Here is a 17,265-nt window from a genome sequence, read left to right on the forward strand (position 1 = left end):
AAATATCCATCAGTAGTAATTATTTGAAATGCAAATCAGATTCTTCTGTTTACATATAGTTTCAGTGCTTTTTGTGTCTTTAGAGTATTTGCTGGAAGCCAGGATTCCAGTCAAGCTAATAAAGGTTCTTTACTTAGAAAGTGATGTTGCTGTTTTATGATTTCCCTAAGGCAAAATGATCTCATAGTAAATGGGTTGAAGGGTTTTTAATTAGTAAGTCTCTAAATTTCTGTTTCTACCAATCTTCAGTAACAAGATATTTAAAGCAGTTTGCCAAGTAGAATCATTTGAGGACTGAATACTGCACTATTTAGGTTTTGAGTACAGGAGGTACTTCATTAAAGCTTTTAATGAGAGACCTGGAACTGTATGTGGATGTCCTAATAAAATAAATATATGCATTATATTACAAGATAATATCAAAACCAACAAATTGTTATCATTTATACATACTGAGAGTACTGGAGTATTTTAGGGTAAATGACTGGGATTTTGTTTCTGAAGAAAATACCATAGGTCTCCATGAATACACCAGCTGGTCAATACAAATAGTGCCTTTCTCAATTTACCTTTTAAATTACTACAATTTTTATGGCATTGAATCCCTTATAATATTAAAGACAACACATGTAATATCCACCAATAGTGTGGTGCTGTGAATATTACCCCAGATACCTTACAGCTGGTCTTATACGTTATCTAAAAATCTATGACACAGCAATGTTGTAAATGTTTAAGCAACAGAAGGGAGTCTTCTGTCATCCTTATCTCATGGGCAGACCTTTCTTTGACAAAGATACAACAGCCAGTTTTACAGTCCCTCCCCAAGTCTGCAACCTGTCAGTTTTGTACAGTGATGCATGGATGGTTGTTCATCCTATTATTTTTTCTGTCTGCTGTAACTTTGAATACTTGCTATCTCTATCCATGTCATTTTCCCTATTTATAGCCATTGCATGCTCCTTAAAGATGGAATTACAAGTATGAGACAGTAGTTAACTAAGTCGTGAAATAGGAAATAAAAGCTAGAAATTGCAGTTAGTGAGTCATCATTAGCTGAATTATGTAGCTTTCTTCCAGTGTCCTGATGTGTTGTTTTCTGTCCTAGTCAGAAGTCTTGAAATGCTTTTGAAAAAAACGATTATACTTTTGTTCAGTTACTTGGCTTTTGAATTATGCTATGTATACTTTAATGACTCTTTTTCAGAGCTATAGCTAGGTTACTACATACATACATACAAGATATTTCAAGCAAGGGCATTTATCCCCTTCTAGCCTTCAATATACCAAATCACTCATTCCCATAATAAGTGTCCAGGCTATTCTTAAAAATATTTAAACTACTGCTTGCTTTAATGTAATTTGGTAGTCTGTTCATGCATCAGCTGCTCTCCAAGAGAACCAGTTAGTACACTTCTCCTTCCTATAGAACCTTCTACATAGATTGTCTGACGATTCTCTTCTACTTTTTAGTAATTCCAAACATTCCCAGAGGTAGTTGTCTCTAAATGCCTTACACACCTGAATAAGGTCTCCTCTTAAATATCTAGAGACACTGTACACTTTCAGATATCTGGATACTCTTGGTATATTTACGCTGTTCTCTTTCCAGTTTACTCATGCTTATACTGTTTTTCCATACTCAAGTTTGGGTCTAATGTAACTAACAAAGAATGACTTCATCATTTATGATTTCCAAGACTTTATAAATCTTTTTATACAACCTATAGTTCTATAGCTATCATTAACCAACTGGTTGATATGATTAGAAAAAACTCATAGCTGGAGATACCCATATACCCAGGTCCTTAACTGAATCTACAGTTCCAATCACTGTGTGCTGTATTAAATATTCACCTTTCAGTTTATGTCTCCCAAATGTCATATGCTTGGTTTTTGATGTATTTATCAGCATATGATTCTCCTGTGCCTAAATAGTCAAGTTAGTCAATTTATTTTGCAGACATGCCATATCTGTAACAAATGTAATCAGTTTACCCAATTTGAAGTCATCTACATACAGACTGTAGAACACCTGAGATGAAAAATATGAAAGATGCAATCTAAACAAGTAAGAGCCTAGGACAGAGCCCTGTGCGACACCTAGACTGTAAACAAGAATTTCACCTATCCGATTGTTGTATGATGCGAGCCATGACCTGTTTACAAGTCATGCAGCTCCCATCTTATCAAGAGTACAACAATAGCTAATTATTCTAATTTATTGATCACTGTTTTGTGTATGACCCTGTCAAATGCTGAACTTAAATTTATAAAAATTGCATCACAGCACAATTTTTAATTTGCAGCTGTTAGTATAGTCTTGTGGAACATCATGTTACAGGTGGTGATAGATTATTTTCAATATTTCCATGCTGATATATAATCTCAAGTCCCAACCTTTCCATTTTTGGCAATAACTTGTCAATATTACAGTCTCCATTATTTTTTTTCAAATCATGAAAGTAGACTTAAGGGTCTGTGTAACTCTGGGTTTGTTCTACTCCCCTTTCCCTTAAAGACACGTTTAATAAGTGCAAGTCTCCAACTTTGAGCAATATCCCCATACTTATATGACCTAGTAAATAAAAAATATTTTGGTACTGTAAATTCTTACTGAGCTATTCTCAGATCATTATTGCTGATTGTGTCTCCTCCCAGATCTTTTTTTGGATCTGATCTGGATAGTTATTTTTCAATATAATCTAATTTGATTCCAGTATCTGAGGTTACTTGAATGTCACTAGAACAACCTATGCGGATCTAAGCTGTTTTGCATAAGATTTTATAAGTATATGGAACAACTAGTCACCATCCCCACAAGAGGAGAAAACATACTTGATCTCATCATCACGAACATGGGATCAAAATGTTCAACACCGGAAGTATACCCCTCACTGGTGAGATCAGATCATAAACTAATCTCGCTGGAGGTCCTCATCCCGCCCCCACCTGAAACAAAAAAGACCACAGTGAAAAACTTCTCAAAAGCCGATTTCACACTTCTAAAAACTAGTGTGGTCTCCTTTAAGGCCCCTGAGCCAGTGGTAAACATTACTCAAACCGCTGAATCACTTACAAATGCCTTCTACCAGCACCTACAGGACTGCATGGATCAGGCAATCCCAAACAAAACTAAGACTCTCTGTACCAAAGGCAAGCGTCCAGTCTGGTGGACCCCAGCCATAAACAAGCTCTACAACAAAAGGAGGAAGCTACTACAAGATAGAGCAAAATCCTTGAAAGGTAAGACACCTTTGATCATTATAAGTAAAAACTAAGAGCTCTCATAAAATCATCCAAGGCAAATTTTGAGAGAAAAATCGCCAAGGACTCTAAAGAGAATCATAAGGCCTTCTTTAGCTATGTTAGAAACCTAGGAGGAAACTCCCAGATATGCTCAGAATTAGTTCAAAATGATGTGAAAATTACTGAACCTACACACATTGCCAACATACTGGCTGACAGGTTCAGTGCAAACTTCTCCCCTCCCCCAAAAGGAGAGATATCTATTCCAGAGGATTGTAGCCCCCAAACATCTCCAACGCCCAGGTGAGAACTGCCTCACTAAGGCAAAAACACAGCATCCATGGGACCGGATGGTGTCCCCGGCTGTGTGCTTCATGAACTCAATGAGGAATTAAACCCACAGTTAGGACAGCTGTTTAATCTTAGCCTCACCTCAGGATACGCACTCCAAGGAGTGGCGCACGGCGACTGTGGTCCCACTTCATAAGGGCGGTGCCTCCACAGACCCTGGAAATTACCGCCCCATTAGCTTGACAAGCCTTATCTGCAAAGCCATGGAGAGGATCATAATGGAACTCATAAATAAAGACATAGGGAACTTGCAGACTTTGGATCCAACTCAGTTTGGCTTTGTCAAAGGCAGATCCTGCCTCTTAAACTTGGTTGACTTTTTGAGACAGTCACCAAGGCCATTGATGAGGAAAGGCAGTCCATACAGCCTACCTCGACCTGGCAAAGGCCTTCGACACAATACCCCACTCAGGTATCATCGAAAAACTCATCAGCTTGAATGTAAACCCATACATCACAAGATGGGTTGCAAACTGGCTAAGTGACAGAACCCACAGGGTCAGAGTTGCTGGAGCCATGTCAGACTCAAAGCCTGTCACAAGTGGTGTCCCACAGGGCTCAGTCCTGGGTCCACTCTTGTTCGGCATCTACTTTTCTGAAGTACAAGCAAACACAGGAGGGTTATGGCTGACAAAGTTTGCAGATGACTGCAAACTGGGAGCCATAGTCGAAAACACATCTGACACAGATATCCTCCAGAAGGGCCTCACAGAAATGGATAACTGGTGCCAGAGCCATGGCCTGAAGTTAAACGCCAAAAATGCATAGTCATACCCTTTGGGAAAAACAAGGCTACCCCTAGCTACCATATAGGTGGCAATCCACTGAGCACAGAAAAAGTCATCAGAGATCTGGGGACCCAGGTTGACAGTAGCCTTCGCTTGACACTCATGTTGCTAAAGTAGTTAGGAAAACCTTCTATATCACCCACCTGATCATGAAGGGATTCACATCTAGATCAAGGGAGGTCATCGTCCCCTGTACTCATCACTTATTAGACCTATGATTGAGTACAATGCCCGTTCGAATGTATCTGACCAGACACCTGCTGCAGCTTGAAAGGCCCCAAAAGTTCCTCACCAAAAGGATAAAGGGTCTCAAAAATATGTCTTATGCTGCCCGACTGAAAGAACTCCAGCTCTATTCAGTCTCATACCGCTTGCTCAGAGGTGACCTGTGCCTGACATATAAGGCCATGTCAAACCCAGATTTGATGAATATGCTTCACCTCAAAAATCTAGATCCCTCAGAACCACAAGGGCGGAGACTTAAACCTTGACACGGTTATAAATAGAACGTGCTGGAGGGACAGATTCATCACCCAGAGACTCCCTATGCTGTGGAACAAAATCCCGGTACATGTGAGGCAGAGCACCTCTCTGGTCTTGTTCAAGAGGAATCTTGACCAATGGATGGGAGATTGCAGATATACCCCAGGGATTACTTCAGCGTCACTGCTTGACAGAGGCACAGCAAAATGATAGGCATAGTTTTTATTCAAACTAAAGGGGTGGCGAAAGCCACATAACTATGGGCTAGGCTTATAAATGCCCTTGGGCAGATAGCCTAGTATGAACCTATGAACCTATGAACCTATGAACCTATATCCATAATCTGTTGTGTGTGAGAATAAATTTTAGAATCTACACATAGTTTATCTGTTTATATGTCTTCACTCCTTCCACATCTTGTGTATCTATAGAAATGGTTTCTTATTATGTCCAATATCTTTATATAAATTTTCTTAAAACATTTCTTGATCTTGTCTCACACTAAACTTAATTTGCTTGTCCAGTTTGTTTATTTCAGTTTTCAGAGTTGTGTTTCAACCTATTTTCCATTTGTTTATATTTTTTTCTCTCACTTTAATCAAGTATATTGTTCTTATGGAAATATATCCCCCTGATGTTGTGTCTAGATCCTGATGTTAAGCATTCTTTTTGATTTTTTTTGCATTCAAACCATTTTTATTTCAAAACTTTCCACATTCCTTATGCAGTTTTTTCACTGAATGCATCACTCCAATTAGTTGTACAAAGTGACTGTTTTGCTTCCACATAATCCGTTACTAATCTTCTATGTACTGGTTTAGATTCCAGTTTGGCAAAATTATCTAGCAACATGATCACCGCACATCAGTGGTGGTAAATCTTGACATGAAGTAACAGTAATTTCACAGACACTGTCTAGTATGTTCCATTCCCTGGTTGTTTTTTTACAATCTGAAGCTATCATTGTTCCTGAACATATGTTTTGAATAATTTCCTTACTAATGTTGTTGAATCAATATTGTTCCAGTCTGTTTCTGGTAAATTTAAGTCCCATGCTATTATTATTCTTCTCTGTTGTGTTTAATTCAAGAAATGTATGAATTGCTCTAGGGCATCAGCACTTGTCTTTGCTGGTCTATACGCTCCAACAATTATGTGTCCCACAGTTGTCTTTATTGTTACAGTAACATAATCTTAGTATTGGTGTTATCATTGAACTTATATTAATCATGGGTGTCATAACTATCACTGTTGCCCTGTGAAGTTCCTCAGACTGGTGATCCTCTTTAGCTAAAGTCTTTTAAAACGTTTGGATTGTAACTGTTGGATGCTTCTTGCTACAACTGCAGAAAGTTGCTTGGTAAAACTACTAATACACTGACTTACTGAAACTTATTTCAAATTCAAATGCAAATGCATGAATGCAGTATTACCATTCATTGAAGAATCTGTGATATCACCCATAGCTTTTTACATGAATGCAGATACTGTTCTTGCTCCCATAGGCAACTGCTGTTCATGACCTCGACAGCTTGTGCCCAGGATAGCTGCCCCTTTTGCCATTGCCTAGTTGCAACTTTGCTCTGTTTCCTCAAATCCTACATGGTCAGTGTGCCTTTATACTTTATATGAAGCACAACCAGAAATGGCTACAATGGAAAGAAAGCAATAGACTATGATACAAAACAGGTATCCCTTTTGTATTAACAGCTTGTTAATGTGATATGTTCTGTTTTGCATATATTCCATACCCTCATCCACTTGTTTACATGAATATTTTTAATAAATAATATTAGATAACTTAATCAGTTTACAGTGATTTCAAAATCATATATTATTGTATATCTCTACTAGATCATCATGTGTATTTTTACAAAAATTCTAAACATCACATATTTATTTTCACTATCCTGTGTCTGTAATGATAAACAGTGTTTTATATTATGCACAGCCAGATTAATGTAAAGGCTTTCTTCTTTACTTTACCAAGTCCAACTTTCCTGTGATTGACAGTCAGTGTCCTAAGACTTATCTTGTGTTGTAACTTACTCAGGAACATTAAGAGTAGTAGATGGCATAACCTGAAAGTAGGGATAAAAGATTCTGACTCCAAAACAGGTGATCCTGGATTGATTATTAACTCAAGTGACTTATGGAGCTGGCAGAAAGGATGACCATGCCCACCATGTGGGGATGGATGTGTTGATTAGCAAATATTACTCACCAATGTCTTATGGAAAAAAGGGCTCAAAGAGATTACTAGGCTAAATGTTTTCCATTGCTGAGGAATGGGTGATCTATGAGTCAAGGCATACATGTCATCACAGGCCACACCTCATTCCACACACAAAGCTATAAAAGGTAGTGTCAGCATGTTCACACATGCAAAATCTATGTAAAAGCATAGCTCTAGCTGCTCTATGGCAGCTCTCATCTGAACCACGGCAGTCTGCATTGCCTTGCTAACCTCATTTCCCCTAGAACCTCTATGTGGATTCATGTCTTTAAAGGGAGAAACTGTTAGTGTGGATCACATCAGGGAGCCAACAAACATGTGACAGTAGCAGGTAAAGGGATTACAGGAAACAAGAACAGGTGCATCTGAAAGTAGCAGCAATGATAAGCCAAACCAATAATAAAACGTGAACAAAAATTCAAGAATAGAGACATCATCATCAGAAAATGTCACTTGGTTCTTCACTTGTGAATTCTGCATTTGTACAAGATTCACTGCACTTCTGTTCACTTTACTATGCTGTACTTCAGTAGTGACGGTGCAGCCATTATTCTTCTTTCTCTGAGAAAATGGTAGACCTATAGAAGTAGCAGCTTCTGCTGTGAAACAAGTCAACAAATGTCTAAGACTTTTTCTATCAAATCTTGTTTTTTACTGACTAGGCATTCTAATTTCTAATTAACCTAAGAGTACTTTACTATTAAGTTCACTGCTTGCTATATAATCTATTTACATGTGTCACTGCTAATCTTTTATATCAGACAGCACTCTAGGTCTTAGAACTTCTGATTACTTGACATCACTGTGGCCATTCCAACCCACTTAATTGCACTGGAAGAAGTTTATACATCTTTCTATGTTTATTCAACAATAATATCTAAAATATGATGACCTGCATCTGTCACCCTGGGTTTGTGGGTGCTGGCTAAGGTTCTTGCCACCCCTATAGTGCCTTTTTTAGGTGGTGTTCCAAAGACCAAATTACCACCATAACAGCTATAAATAAATGCAATCTGAGGGTCATGCTGCTCAACATTAAAAGTCTAAATCTCAAGATGCACTCACTCAAAGCACTCCTCAGAATGGAGAACATCAACATTTGTGCTGTAATGAAGACCTGGTTTAAAGTGGAAGAGAGCACCCCTGCGCAACCAGGCTATAACTTATTCCACACCTTTTGGCCCCAAAACATGGACTGTAGCTCCAAAGGTGGTGGTGTCTCCATATTCATAAAGGATATGCACACCCCCAGACTAGTGGCCCAGCATAATGCATCTGAGATACTTCAGGTACAACTAACATTGGGTAAGATGGCGATCCAGGTCATAGCCTGTTATATGACTCCAACCATGTCCCTAGACTCTCACTCCACATTCCTAAGCACCCTGGAATCTATCAATGTCCTACCCAACACTCTCATACTAGGAGACTTCAACTACCCCTCCATCAACTGGGAGAACTACTCAAGCACCAATACACTGGCCAAATGCTTCCTGGAATTCATCAGTTTCAATGCCCTACACCAGCTCATTCTGACCCCCGCTAGAAGAAGCAACATCCTTGACCTGGTTATTCTTAACATGGAGGACCATTGCTCTATACCAGTAGTCAATGCCTTCCTGGTCAATTCTGACCATAAACTAATCACCATGGAAATCCATATCTCACCCACACCCCCCACAAACGTAACCACCTTGAAAAACTTCTCCAAACTGATTTTAGGCTCCTAAAAACAGAGGTGGCTAACTTCACAGAACCATGCCAATGGAAAATAGCTGCATGACTGCTGAATCATTCACCAGTGCACTGTACGAACATGTACATAAATGCATGGAACTAGCCATACCCAACAGAACCAAGACAGTCTTCTCCAAAAAAGGAAACCAATCTGGTGGCTCCCTGCCATTAATAAACTCTACAACAGAAAGAAGAAACTGTTGCAGAAAAAGGTGAAGTCCCAAGACTGGAAAAACTCCCTTATTTGCTTCAGCAAAAAGTTGAGATCCCTCATCAAATACTCTAAAGTCAGCTATGAAGGCAGAATTGCAGCAGACACTGAAAACAATCACAAAGCCTTCTATAGATATATCAAAAAGCTCCACTGCAATACTCAGATTTGCTCTGAGATACTGCACAATGGTACCTCCTATACTGGGCCAGCAGATATCGCCAACATACTGACCAACAGATTTAGTGCCGACTTTACCCCTCTCTCCCTCCCTAAAGGACCAATCACAATACCAGAAGAATGTCAGACACCCAACATTACTGCAGCACAGGTTAAAGCTGCATTATCCAAGGACAAGAATACAGCTTCCATGGAACCTGATAATATACCTGGCTGTGTGCTACATGAACGACAAAGTGAACTGGCACCACATCTGTGTGCCCTGTTCAGTCACAGCCTCACCTCAGACTTTGTCCCTACCAAATGGCACACGGCTACAGTCAGTCCTCTCCATAAAGGGGGGAGCAACTACAGACCCTAGGAATCATCACCCCATTAGCCTAACAAGTCTGATATGTAAAGCTATGGAGCACATCATCATGGACCTGATTAACAAATATATAGGAAATCTCTAAACTCTAGACCCCGCGCAATTTGGGTTTGGTTAACTTCTTTGAGTCAGTCACCAGAGCTGTGGATGAGGGCAAGGCAGTTCATACAGCCTACCTTGATCTGGCCAAGGCCTCTGTTACCATTCCTCACTCGGGAATTATTGATAAACTCACCTAATTAGGCATCAACTCCTATATCACTAGGTGGGTTGCAAATTGGCTCACAGGTAGAACACACAGAGTGAAAGTAGTAGACTCCAAGTCAGACTGCTGACCAGTTTTGAGTGGATTCCCACAGGGATCAGTTCTGGGTCCTCTCCTGTTCAGCATCTACTTCTCAGAAGTCCAGGCGAACACAAAGGGACTCTGGCTGACCAAGTTCGCGGATGACTGCAAGCTGGGAGCCATTATTAACTCCCCAAGTGATGCAGACATCCTACAGAAAGGTCTCATTGAAACCAATGACTGGTGTCAAAACCATGGCCTTAAGCTTAATGCCAAAAAATGTGCCATCATCCCCTTTGATAAAAACTCAGTTCCCACTAATTACCACATTGATGGGAGCCCACTGAACACCAAAGGTGTTATAAGAGATCTGGGGACACCACATTGCCACTGTGGTCAGAAAGTCCTTCTATGTGGCACATCTCATTACCAAAGGTTTTGCATACAGGAAGAAAGAGGTCATCGTCTCTCTCTACTCTTCCCTCATTAGACCAATCATTGAGTATAATGCCCCATTTAGCATGTACCTCACTAGACACTTGCAACAGCTGGAGAAGCCACAGAAGTACCTCATGACGAGGATCATAGGCATTAAACACATGTCCTACACAGACAGACTCAAAAGACTTCAGCTATTCTCTGTCTCATAATGCCTACTTAGAGGTGATCTCTGCTTAACTTACAAAGCCATGTCTGACCCAGCTCTGTTAGAAATGCTACATCTAAAGAAATCCCAGTGCCTCCACACCACATGCTCCAGAGACCTCAACCTCATTACTACAATAAACAGAACATGCTGGAGGGACAGGTTCCTCACCCAGAGACTGCTCATGGTCTGGAATAAACTTCCCATACATGTCAAACAGAGCACCTTGCTGTCCCTCTTCAAGAGAAATCCTGAAGAGGGGATGGGTAATAGAAAGTTCACCCTGGGGATCACTCCAGTAGCTCTACTTGATACAGGCACTGGGAACTAATGTCGGATGGCATGATGCCAGGGCACTTCTATGGGCTAGGCTTGTAAAGGCTCCAGAGCCATTAGCCTAGTACACACCTATGCACCTATGAAAATTGCACATGCACAGACCTGCTTGAGCAACATTTTCCAGTCTGCTATCTGCTATACATAGCAAATTGCCACTGTAGTAAAGTGCACCTGACACATATTTCTCATAACTCTCACAAATATGAAACAGACTGAGAACTCAATAAACTGTGATGTAGTACAAGTGACAATGACCACGACACTTCAAAAACTTAAAAAAAACTTTAATAAAACTTTAGCACTTTTGTTCCTTAAACATCATGGAACTTCCTCATAACTACAATCAAATTCAAAAGCATCAGTTATATACAAAATTGTGATAACCATCATCCACTAAAACCTTTAGTTTAATTAATATAGTTAAAATAATTGAAATACATCATGCAGCAAAGCATTGGAATTTTAAAACTGAATTAATTGAGGAAGAATCATTTAACCCTGGGAAACTCATGGCATACAACCTGAGTTGCCACTTCATTTCTCATTATTCTAAATGTCCATCAGACATATAACCTCAGGCATCACGTTTCACTTACTCAATGACTAAAACACCAAAGATGTAGGTATTAAATATTAATTGTTAATGTTTAAACAATGTATTGGTGATCTTACCTTTCTTTATGTCTAACGAATGCTCATAAATGTGTTCCTTTAATTTACAAGAGGTCTTCCCAATATAAAATGAGGGGCATGAATTGAAACTAGTCAAAAATATTACTTGCCTGGCTTTACAGGAAAAATAACCATTAACTCTGAAAGTTTCACATCTGATGGTAAAGCTGTTGCTTTTAATAATATTTGGACATTTAGCTGCCACATTTACTGATACCCCATTGGACAACTTGGACAATTGGATGGGGAACAGGAAATTCATCTCTGAATTGGCATCAATATCTCTAATGGGCACAGGTAACCTGTAAATGGTTCATCTCACAGGCCCATGTTTACACTTATCAAGGGTATCAGAATTTTTCAGAGATTTGGGATGCATAGCTAGGCTTAAAACGGCCATATACATATACTAACATCTTCAAAGGAAGTCAGGGCCTTTTATATTTTCAGCAATATGATCTCATATTGTCCCACTCCCGTCATCCACTTTTTAAAGCTTATTTCTCCTATGAGCAGACAGCATTGTTTGCCCCATATAAATATACTACTGATTCTCCCATTAACATGTGCAATGATATAACAAAATGAACATCATCGATAAACTTGAGTTTAACAATGAATGGTATAGCACTGGCGGTAAGCAATTCAGACGAGCAACAAAAATCTGTAGAACAAATTACAGTGTAGCAATCTGATACATTTCTGAGTATTTTGCCTTTTCTGCTTAGTACAATATACCTTCATCATGGTGATATCACTGGGAAACTCTGACCCATGTGTTTTGATTTTTTAAATTTCTATCTGCCTGGGTCAGTAGAACTTTTCTGTGCCTTCAAATTGTTTCCCATGCTTTCCGCCACTCTTCTATTACAATTCTCCTTTCTATTATTTATGATAGTGCCCCTCACTCACCCTCCAAAACATATTTTATGCAATTTCTTATGCTCAGTTCTAAGCTAAAGGGCAGTTTTTAGCTGTCTAATGCCATAACAGAATTATGCCTGTGACACAAGATGCATCTACTGTAAATATGCATTAAATTTGGAATTATTACAGAGAAATTTCATAGAAATGTACAAATGAAGCTAATACTGCACCTGCCTGGTATGTGACCCAGGAGCCATATATTCAAAAGTTAGAGAGAAAAGTGTACTAGTGCTGTAGCACACTTACCCTGTCAGACAAAGACAGACCAGTACAAAAGGGTTATGGGAAGCTGTTAACCACTTCAGTCTTACTTTAGAAAAAAGTCCAACTGAAGTGCTTTAACAGCTTCTCCCCACTCTTTTGTTGTGACCACAGATTGATGTTGCTGCACTAATGTGTAACTAGAACTTAATATTAATATGAGGTACTTGAGAAAAACTTGTTAACCACCTTTCTGATGTCATAACATGATTAACAAGCTTGCCTTTCCCCAAATTCAGATCATTATTATAGTGATCCATAAACTACAAGTCAGTATCTTTCAAAATAAGACAAAAAATGCATTGGAGAACATCTAAATCCTTGCAGTATCTACAACTCACATTGGAGAACTGGAATTTGAGACAGGGTTATTGAGGGCTTCCACCCTGGACCCATCTGTTATACAACTATCCCTTCACAGAAGATTGCTGTAGCTTGTGTATGTGGATGGTGGGGGCTGGAAACAATAAGATTATTATTTCTTAAATTCTCCTCACAATCAAACCTTACATGTGTGTACAGAAGTCACTTTACCTTATTTGGGACAGGGGAAAGTTTAGTCATTATTTCTCATGTTTTTCACACTTGAATTTCAGAGGTACTATGCACAGAAAGTTACTGTGGCTTTTGTAGGCTATTATTTTTGTAACTTTTCACAAAATCATCTCACTGTTATGCACATAACATCACAATAGCTTTTGTAGGGGCAGTGTACTGTCTAGGAGCAACATGCTAGAATACATAATTGTGATAATTTTTCTTCTCTTTTCTGACAGTCACATATCAGAAGTGTATACAAGTGTTTACATTTGGGAGGTAAGGATAATGAGGCATAATCTGATCTGTAACCAACAAGTTAAAATACGTTAGTATATTCTGGTTGTTAGATGGATACATAGATGTTGGCCGCTGTCTTTTAGGGGTAGGATGAACAGGCAAGCTGTATGATACGTGACACCAGTGACATGAAATGTGTGACTCTCACTATTTACACATTCACTTTCATATCAATCTCATAACAGAGAAATAAACAAGAGGTGATAATCTTTTTTTTTTTCTTTTGACAGGGACATGGACACTATTTTAAGATATGATCCATGTATCTTTGCAAGCATTTATCTTCTCATTTTATTGGGAACTACTTTTTGTCATCTTTGACCATTAAGCCTTGGGTACAACTTCCTTGAAAAAAAAAAAAAAAGACAGGATTTCTCTAGTTAGTTGTAATTTTTGCCCAGGCCATAATTGCAACAAAAGGCTGGGGAAAAGCTCTAAAGTGTACCTCACGTAATCTAGAATCCTATGGGTTTTGAGGTCCAAGCAGCCTCATAATTCTGTTATTTCCCCCACAGTTATTGCACTGCTGTCTTTGCCATTTATGGAGGATTAAAGGAGTGCAGGTAGAAAATGATGAGCAAGAATGAATTTCTTTCTTTAGCCACAATTTTTTTTCAGTACATCTTTGGCTCAAAATGTTTGAAAAAAAAAACAACTCTAAAATGCATCTCAGAGCATGTAGAGCCCTTGGCTTTGGTGGTGGTGGGGGGGGGTTGTTCTCAGACTGCTGGCTTCATTTCATTATTTCCTCCTATTTTATTATGGTGGAATCTTAGCCATTTAGGATATATTGAAACAATGCAGGAAGAATCTGAAGAGTTCAACAAAGTAAGAAACTAAAAAAGTAATCTGGCTGGTGTTGTAAGGCCAAGATGGGGCAAGCAAGAGGCACAATAGGAGTATGTAGGAGGGACAGTGGATAGCATAGGGCCAATGGAGTCCATTTTCTAGGGTTTCATTTCACTAAGAGGCAGAGTCAAAATATTCAGCACTCCAATGGACTGCCCCATTTAAGTACATCACACAACTTATCAACAATGTTTGTTACACTCCATAAAACATTTTATAACACTGTAACATCTGCATAAGAAGAAACATGCAATATGTTTGGTTTAGGCAGATTTCTGGTATACAACAATCCTTTTGACTGTATCTTTATTTATCGCTGCATGTCATACACCTGGTTGCATTACAGTGTTAAACATGCCCTTGCAGAGACACTCCTCACACTGTTTAAGTTAACTTTGGTTACTGCTTTTATTCCCTGCAGTGGAGACGCTCCTCCATAAAGGTGGCCTTACAGCTGACATGGGCATTTAAAGTCCTATTAGCCTTACAAGCTTCATCTGCAAAACTGGGTGGTGGGTATATTATAACTAACCTCATAAACTATGGTATAAGGACTCTTGCTTGAATTGACCCCAACAGTTTGGCTTTCTAAAGTTAAGTCTTGTGTATTTAATTTGGTAAACTTCTTCAACGGAGTTACAGACCTGCAGATAGTGGTCATTCAGTGCATGTGGTGTATCTTGATCTGGTGAAGGACTTCAATACCATTACCCATACTGGCCTCCTACAAAAGCTAATTGCTTTAAAAGTCAACCCCATATGTGGTAAGATGGATAAAAAACTGGCTGAAATACAGAGCTCACACAGTGCAGTTTGTAGGTGCCTCATCAATAAGAATGAATATGACCAGTGGTATCCCCTCAGGGCTTAATACTGGAACATATCCTTTCTGGTATTTAGTTCCCTGATCTCCAAGTGGATAGCCAAGTCCTTTGGTTACAATGGTTGTGGAATACAGCAAAGTGGAAGTTGTTATTAAGTCACAGCATGGCAACCAACTTTTTTGAATGAGCTTAGTAAACCATTTGTGTACAAAAAAAAAAATGAGTGCATACTAAATGCTAAAAAGTGCAGTATCACTTTTGGAAGACAACCTTTCCCTTCACATTGTACAGCCAACACACAACTACAAAATAAAAAGTTTGTCAGGAACGTAGATATGTGGGCTGATAGCTCCCTCTCTTTTGGCCATCATGTGGCAACAGTTACCAGGAAATCCTTTTACTTAGCCCATCTAATTGCCAAAGGAATATCTTCATGGTTTAAAGAGGTAATCACTACCTTACTCTCAGCATTAATCAGGACAATTATTGAGTACACTGTCCCTTTTGGTGTGTACCCCATTAATAATATCAAACAATTAGCAAAGCTCTAAAGAATCCTAACCAAAAAGATTACAGGCTTAAAATCCCTGAGCTATGAAGATATGCTAGAAGCTCTTTCCTTTTATTCAGTTTCATAAATACTTTTGAGGGGAGATCTGTCTTGCTTTCTGCACTATTAGAGACCCTGTTGTCCTGGCTCTCCTATTTCTCCACAAATCAAATATCTCCATCGATACTAGATTTTGGTCCTTTGTCCCCCCATTGTTTTGACTGTATTCTACTATATATAGGTATACAGTAGAATACAGTGTCACTAATGATAGACATTAAAGTTTCATACAACTATTAATCAGAAAATGTATGTTGATGCAAAACCTGTTCTATTAAAATTTTAAATCAGTAAGTAATGTAAAAATTGTCCCAGATTTTAGTTCTTCATTTCCCTTTTATTTTTGGCTTTGTCCAAAATTCTTGATGAAAGAAGTTGATTGGTATGTGTTAGAAACACTCATATATGTTTTTTTCCATGTTAACCATGTGCCCAGGTAGCCAGAAAAAGTTGCTATATCACTCAAAATCATCTTTTTCTGGATGCCTGACCTTGCAGATAACTCAGAAATGCCAATACAAATGATTCCATGTAATCATTATTCTAGAAGCGGTTTCATGGCATATTGGATAGCTTTTGAAAGTGTGCGTGGGTGGCTCTCACCCCTCCCCAATCCTATGGTTCTGGCACCCATGGTAACACAATTGTGGATAGTACAAAAGTATCAAACTTCTGTTGAGCTACATACAAGTAGTGGAGAAAATAAGATGGAAGTTGAGCAGCTCAGACTCAGATCAGGATTCATTACAACAAAATGTTTGGAGTGAGTGCTTTTAAACTATTTGATTAAGATAGTTCCTGCACATTCATCAATAAACATAAGTGATGATATTTTATTTATCTGTTTTTAAGTTTATTGTAACAGACTGTTATCTGTTTTAGGTAAGCTTATTAAAACTATATCAGTAATTCTAGTAAACAACCACTTTAGTTGTCTAAATGGTAGTATTAAACCCTATCTTTTTTCTTGTGAGGGGAGTTAGACTGCCAACTAGTTCAGAAGTTGTGTTTGCCCTGAGACTGTTTTGAGTCACTCAGCAACAAAGTGTCTAAGAAGGCTGCTCTCCTTATCAGATGTTATTACTCTGGTCATTTAATCTCTGGCTAGTTTGAGATTGTTCTAATAGATTCAACAAGAGAGATAAATGACATGATTCATTTCATTATCTGTGTATAAGTTAATTTTAAAAGACTGCATCTGTTCTAGCGAAGCTATTTAATCCTATATTAATAATGTGAGTAAATAGCTGTGCTGCATTTTGCCATTTTAGTGGTCTAACTGTTGGTATTAAACCCTAGTTCCTTTCTTCTGAAGGGAGTGAGAATCTTCTTTTAAGTTAACACTCTATCTGTTTTAGCTAAGCTCTATAAGACAATATTAGTAATTCCAGTAGACAGCTGCACTGAAT

The sequence above is a fragment of the Protopterus annectens genome, chromosome 7.part0 (genome assembly GCF_019279795.1).
Source record: "Protopterus annectens isolate FY-2018-M chromosome 7.part0, PAN1.0, whole genome shotgun sequence".
Taxonomy (NCBI): Eukaryota; Metazoa; Chordata; order Ceratodontiformes; family Protopteridae; genus Protopterus; species Protopterus annectens.